This window comes from Lactuca serriola, chromosome 2 (assembly GCF_051521515.1).
Source record: "Lactuca serriola cultivar US96UC23 chromosome 2, Lser_US96UC23_V15, whole genome shotgun sequence".
In the NCBI taxonomy this organism is placed as follows: Eukaryota; Viridiplantae; Streptophyta; class Magnoliopsida; order Asterales; family Asteraceae; genus Lactuca; species Lactuca serriola.
The window spans coordinates 6417880-6424395 of NC_136409.1; the positions used below are offsets into that span (position 1 = coordinate 6417880).

At 30.9% G+C, this 6516-nt stretch overlaps 1 long non-coding RNA gene across 18 annotated transcripts; it reads left to right on the forward strand.

Annotated features, from left to right (window-relative positions):
• Positions 1 to 1009: 1009 nt before the first annotated feature.
• LOC145085924 (uncharacterized) lies at positions 1010 to 5039 on the forward strand. Of its 18 annotated transcripts, none has more exons than XR_013700227.1 (6): positions 1010 to 2148; positions 2254 to 3624; positions 3722 to 3822; positions 4295 to 4485; positions 4573 to 4626; positions 4752 to 5039. It is a non-coding gene; the product is annotated as an uncharacterized LOC145085924 (long non-coding RNA). The 18 variants fall into 18 exon arrangements; XR_013700234.1 differs by having other exon boundaries at positions 2254 to 2317; positions 2971 to 3062; positions 3229 to 4485; XR_013700224.1 differs by having other exon boundaries at positions 2254 to 3822.
• Positions 5040 to 6516: the final 1477 nt, after the last annotated feature.

The following is a 6516-nucleotide window of genomic DNA, read 5'->3' on the forward strand; positions in this document are numbered from 1 at the left end:
AACAAAAGAAAATTATAAGAGACTATATAAAATATTTCACAAAACAAACATATGTATTAATTAAAAATTAAAGTTTAAAATTGATCGATATTTAATTAATATTTAGGAAATAATAGATATTTTAAAAATAACATTTAATTAAAATAATACAAACAAATATAAAAAATAAATCACTATTAAAAGTCGGGAAAATGACTTATTTAATTAACTTTCATTTTGTTCACATTTAGACAACTTTCTTTTTTTCGTACACATTTAATCATTTAACTTGTGAATTTGTTCACATATTACCATTGTTATTTGTTATAGCCCGTGACAATGACAATACGTGAACACATATAACAAGTTAAATAATCAAACGTATACAAAAATAAAAAAGTTACCTAAATGTAAATAAAACGATACAAAATAATTAGCCAGTTATTTTCCCCTTTACTTTTCCTTATTTATCAGAAACGCCAATATATAAAACAAAACAATTTAAAACTTATTTAATTCAATTTTTTGTTGTCTTGCATTTCCAAATGATAAAATAAATAAAATTTATATATTTAGCTAAACATGAAATAGTGAAACGGATTGAAATCAATCAAACTGCAAGAAATGTTATTATATTTTAAAAAGTTATTTACAAAGTAAAAAAGTCACAATATAAATAAATATAGTTAATATTTGTATTGATATATCGATTTATTTGATTAATTAATTTTAATAGATAAATGTTATATTGTATTTAATTTATTACATATTTCATATTTGACCGTGAAATGATTAACTATTTATTTATTTTACCATTTGAGATTTTATTTAGTTTCATTTAACTTGATGATTATACTATATATTAAAATTGTCTATAGCTAAGTAAAGTGGCTAAAGGATTCCCAAATGAATTTGGTCATTTTGTGGTTTTTTTTGACGTTATGTATATTCTTTAGGGTTTTTTTTTGACATTACGTATATTCCTTATGTATACGTGTCTATACGTGTTAGCAATCTAAGGCGTCATTATCTTCCCCACTGTCTTTCTCTCTCTATTCCTCCACCGCCTTATCCCGATCCTTCCTCAATCCTCTGTGATTTTTCCTCTTCTACCACCATCTTTCTACCACCATCTTCCTCCACTCAAGAAATCTCCACTGGCTTTGATTCCCCGATTTATGATCCAATGAGATTGGGTTTTTTTACTTCTTCACGTTTTTCTTACCGATCTCCTTTTTTGTATTTCTTCAACCTTTTGTTACCGACTCCTTTTTTCTCCATCCACCGCCATCGTTGTTTGATGTTGCACCTTCTGTCTTCAATCGGTTACCACCCTCCACTTCATCTCTACCCATTGTTTTCGACTTTAACACACCGGTCATCTTCGTTTCCCTTTTCTGGCTTCCAATCAAACGATTAGGTCGATGCCTACCAGTCACCGCTTCCACCTCTTACATCCATTCTCTGATCAAATACGTACACAAATGTACACCAGATGGCACTGTCTCCATGTTTCTTCTCATACGCTTTCGTGTCCGTTTACACCTATTACAAACACGGATTTTTGTTCTGTGCTCTCACTTTCACTTCATCGTCTTCTTCTTCCAATTAACCTCTTCCAACATCTCCACAACATCTATTCCGCTGGACCGCCTGTATACCAGCACCGTCTGTTCCCCGTCTTCATCTTCTCTGTCTCTCTACCACCACCGGCAACCCACTCCCGACGCATCGTCTGCGACACATCCCCAACTCACTAAAAGCATCGACTTTCTCCCCTACCTCTCTCAGCGAATCGGATCCGTTCTTCTCATCAGATGTGAACCCAAAATCCTCTATCAGGAATCACGCTTCATCAGTTGTGCCGCCACCAATTGAGGACGATTTTGCTTCCAATCAAACGCTTACAGAGACCTGCCAACTCCTCCTTCATTATACGCATCTGGAATTTCGTTTACATCCGCCACTGAAGATCAAAGGGTTTCAATTGGATGGAGAGGGACAACGGTGGGAGGCTAAGCGAAAGTCTCTTTTGCTTCAGTTTTTGGAGGGGGTAAACAACTGCTAAATGATTTTATGTTTTTGTTTAGGTTTTCATCTGTTTTCAGATTTCGTATCACCTGTGTTCACCATCGTTAAACCCCTACGCCTATGTTTCTTTTCTAAAAGGTAAAAATTTTATATAAGGAGATATGGTGTTGAAGGTTTATGTGAATATTGTGAAGTAAGTTTGTTTTACTTAGCAATAAACCTGAGCTGGTACATTATTTGCAGAACAGTTGATCTCTAGAGATTTAAACTCCCAATTGGATGTATTGATTTCTTTGATCTGAGGAAGGTACCATCACATTAACTTCATTTTCTTTATCAGCTGTTATAGAAACTACTTTCATCAATCGCCCAAGTTTTTTACATCAACTTATTACTTATGACATTGAAGTGGGAAAGGGAAGTATGGGTGACATCAGACACATGTAATCCAACAAGTGGATGTATATGTGAATCCTTTGCCTTTTTTTTCCTGAACTCTTAATGCTTTAGGGTAAGAAGGAAGCACATAAATTGTAAAATAAATGTTTTACTAATAATTGTAAAATAGGTCATAAATCAACATAGCAAGATAATGTTGGAATAGCAAAATAAATGTTTTACTAATAATTGTAAAATAGGTCATAAATTGGATATCTTTCTTATTTCATTAATAGTTTTTAATGTGAAGTGGAAAATACTTTTATTTTTCAATTTAGGTAATTTTAAGAAAATGTTTTTTAACGTTTTTGTTTTATATTTTTAATCTCTTAACAGTTTGCTTTTCTTAAGTTCCAATGAAATTGTAAATCTTATAATTATTTGTGTTCACAACTTCGCATGTTATATTTGAGGTTAATGTTGTTATCCAAACTTTTTCACAACTTACAACTACTTTATTACTTTACAATTAAATTAATGTTATTTATCTAGATATATAAAAATCTTTAACTATTAATTTAGTGAAGGGTATTCCACATGATAAAAGCTGCACAACAGCCAAGAGATGAAAGAGATGTGTAGAGGTTTCTAACCTTATTGCAAAAGTTGAAGTTGTAAGCGATATATTTTTACAAAAAAAAATATACTTTTTTTTTCTAGATTTATTGCTTTTTGTTAATACCGATTATTCTCTCTCATCATATGTCTGTGTGAATCAGAACATATTTTTGTAACCATTTTTAAATAGTTATTTTATTTGTTATTTGTCACTCTAAACAGGATTTACAGTGCTATGAAGAATCAGTTCTCCATCTTATCTAAGAAGAAAGCAAAGTTTGACTCATCAAATAAAAAGAACAACAATGCTGACATGAATGCTAATAAAAAAAAAAGCAGACAAAATACAGATAAAGTTCAAGAAACTTCAATAAGACATGAATATAGGGTATGTTGCATATATATAGCTTTGAATTTTGATGACGTGTAAATGGAAACAAGAATTTGATCACATGTAAATGAAAGCAAATTGTTGCTACAGTGGAAGATTTTCAATACAACAAGAGTTGATAAATCAATTGATGGACGAATATCCCCCTTGCCGAATTCAGAGTTCTGTTCTTCACTCTAAGTGACTCCATACTCCATTAAAACACCCATTTGTGTGTTAAATCTTATGTCAGTTACACAATTTCATTGTTTCTACTTCAATCAGTTCTATAGCCTTGAATAAAGTTTTGTAATATGTTTCCAACATTGGTACACCTAATTGCAGATAAATTCATAATACCTTGCCTAGAATGAAATCCAAGAACAGTTTATCTTATTGGAATTGGAGAACCTTTCTATTCACCTAAAGTACTATAGCCAGAAGAGGTAAAATTTGCAGTGCCTTTGTTCAAGATGGATTTATACAAAATGGTTATGAGATCCAAAGCAATTAAGCAGTTATTTTCTCAGTTTCTCTATTATTAATGAACCTGAGAGTGCATGGTTTTGTGCTTTCTTGAGTTTGAAGATGCCAAATGTCCCTTAATTGCTTTGGAAGCCTTCGAGGTTTGCTCTATCTTCAAATTCTTAGTTTTGATGGAATCAAGAAAGGAATGGAATTGATGATTCCATTAGAATGAAAAAGAAAACACTAACTGTTTGAAGATACGAAATGTCTCTTAAGTTTTGCTTCAATTCTACATTGTTCTTCTCCAAAGGAAAGAATCTTCAAAGTAATGGTGTTTAGTCGACATACAGCTTCTCAAAATGCTCTAAATCTACTATCTGAACTTTTTTTTTCGGGTTTTACTTTTATCTATAAAAAATTTCATCATCTGTTCATCTCTCTTCAATGCAGAGCTTTCCATAGCCACTCAACAAACTATTTTTACCAAAAATAGACAGTAATGTTATCTTTGAAGATGAAAAGGGGAAGATACATTATCTCAAAGATATTGTGCTTGAAGGGGACAATTTACTCTTATAGGCAGTCCAACAATTTAAATTCAAGGTGATATCCAGGTTCATATAATACCCAAATAACAGAAAGTATGTTGCTATTTCTTGCATTTAGAATTTTAGCTCATTATTAACAAACCTTGCACACTGACTGTTATGTTCACTTTATAATTTTAGGGTTCAATTTATGAAAAAGCTGCCACATCATTTCTTTGAGGCTGCATTTACTAAGTATGCTACTAAATCTATAGGTTTATTTACTTTTTTTTTTTTTTTTCTATTTTATTGGGTTAAGAACCTTCATTTATTATTATTATTATTATTATTATTTTTAATTTATAGACCATGAACCCCAGGTGTTATACAAAATCTATACCCCTCGCTGCCCCTATATCTGCCAAAGTCTAATCTCATTCTGTAATTGATGTTGGTCGAATATGTTTGTTGTAGTAAACTGAAGGGTAATTGCAACTATAAGTGTATCACTACTAGGGATATCTTTCTGAAATAGTTTTGCAGTGCTTTACTGTATTTCTATTACCTGTCAGAAGTTATGGAAGATCTTAATTTGTAAATTATTAACTATTTTAACAGGGCTGCAATTTAATTGTGCAGGGGGAGAATAAAAGATTAATATTCTTTAACATGCTTATGTTGGATTGTTGATGTCAGATTATCACTTAAAATTATGTTTTCTGCATGCTAATATTGTGACTACAATTCAAAATTTGGACTAGGTTTCACATAATTCGAATAAGAAGATCGATTTGTCAAATTTCTTCATAATTTAAGCTCATGTGTAACATTTTTCTTAACTGTAAACGAAGATTACTATTTTGAAAATATTACTATAATAGGGTAGATTTTTGTTGTTAAAGAAATAATCATAAGTAGGATTCTATAATAAGCTATCATATTTAGATAGACTTTCAAACATATAATATCTAATAAGGATAATTTTTTATAAAGTATAATGTTATGATTAGGTAGATTTTCTATATATATCAGAGCCTCTAACCGGAAAAACGACATTGAAGGTTTCCGACCTCCGCAAAGCAGGGGATACTTTTCTAGTTTATATTATAATATTCCTATTTGAAACTCTTTTATTTTTATTAGTATAAATAATAAACAAATCGAAACACCCCATACACACATACATTTTTATTTGAGAACCTAGCCACAACATAATATCTTCCACCGTATAACATTATCACCTCATCTTGGGTGTGTTCGGCACGTAGCGTTTGAGAGCGGTTAGCTTCTATTGTTTGACAAAACATTCCATTTTGAACAAAAAACTTTCATTTTGAACAAAAAAACTTTGCTTAACATTATAAGCTTCTAGCATTTAGTTTAAACAAAACACTTTAAATCTGAATGTGATTTCACATAACGTTTAACAAAACGCTACAAGCTACCCGCTACCAGCTAATTTAGCCGAACACACCCCTCATCTTTATCCCCATTTCCATTGATGTCTCTCATCCTTTTTTGATGGATCCCTCTCCAAAAGTTATTTCTTACGTAAATCAATTTCTTCTTTGATTATGTTAATTAGGTGGGGAACCCCCACATTGCGGGGATCGGATGCGACAGGTCTTTCAGCAAAATTGAAATATGAACAAAATAACTTTATATAGGGGTAGTTTAGTCACAAAACTGTTAACGATAACAAAAACTATACGTATTTTTTTTGCTGATAAAATCAGTTAATTTTAACCCAAAAAAAAAAACAAAAAAAAATTTGGATTCGATTTTACACTATATTAGAGTTCTTCTCTGTTTTTTAAAAAATTCTAAATACTCTCCTTTATCACACATAGTGGTATTTGATATCACTATGGAGAGGTATGAGGTAATCAAGTAAATCAAATTTCTCATCTCTCTAAATATTTTTTCATGAACTATTTGTTAATGAACTATTTGTTTATACTTTGAACATAATATTCTTTAATGAACTATTTGTTTATTTTTTTTAACATAATAAGCAGTGTTTACGATGATAAATAGAAAACATACTTATCCTTTTAGATGATGATATAAGATTTTTGTTTGGTTGGTCTTATTTAGATACTCTTGCATGGACAGCCTGATGACTTAACTATCAATTCCATGCAA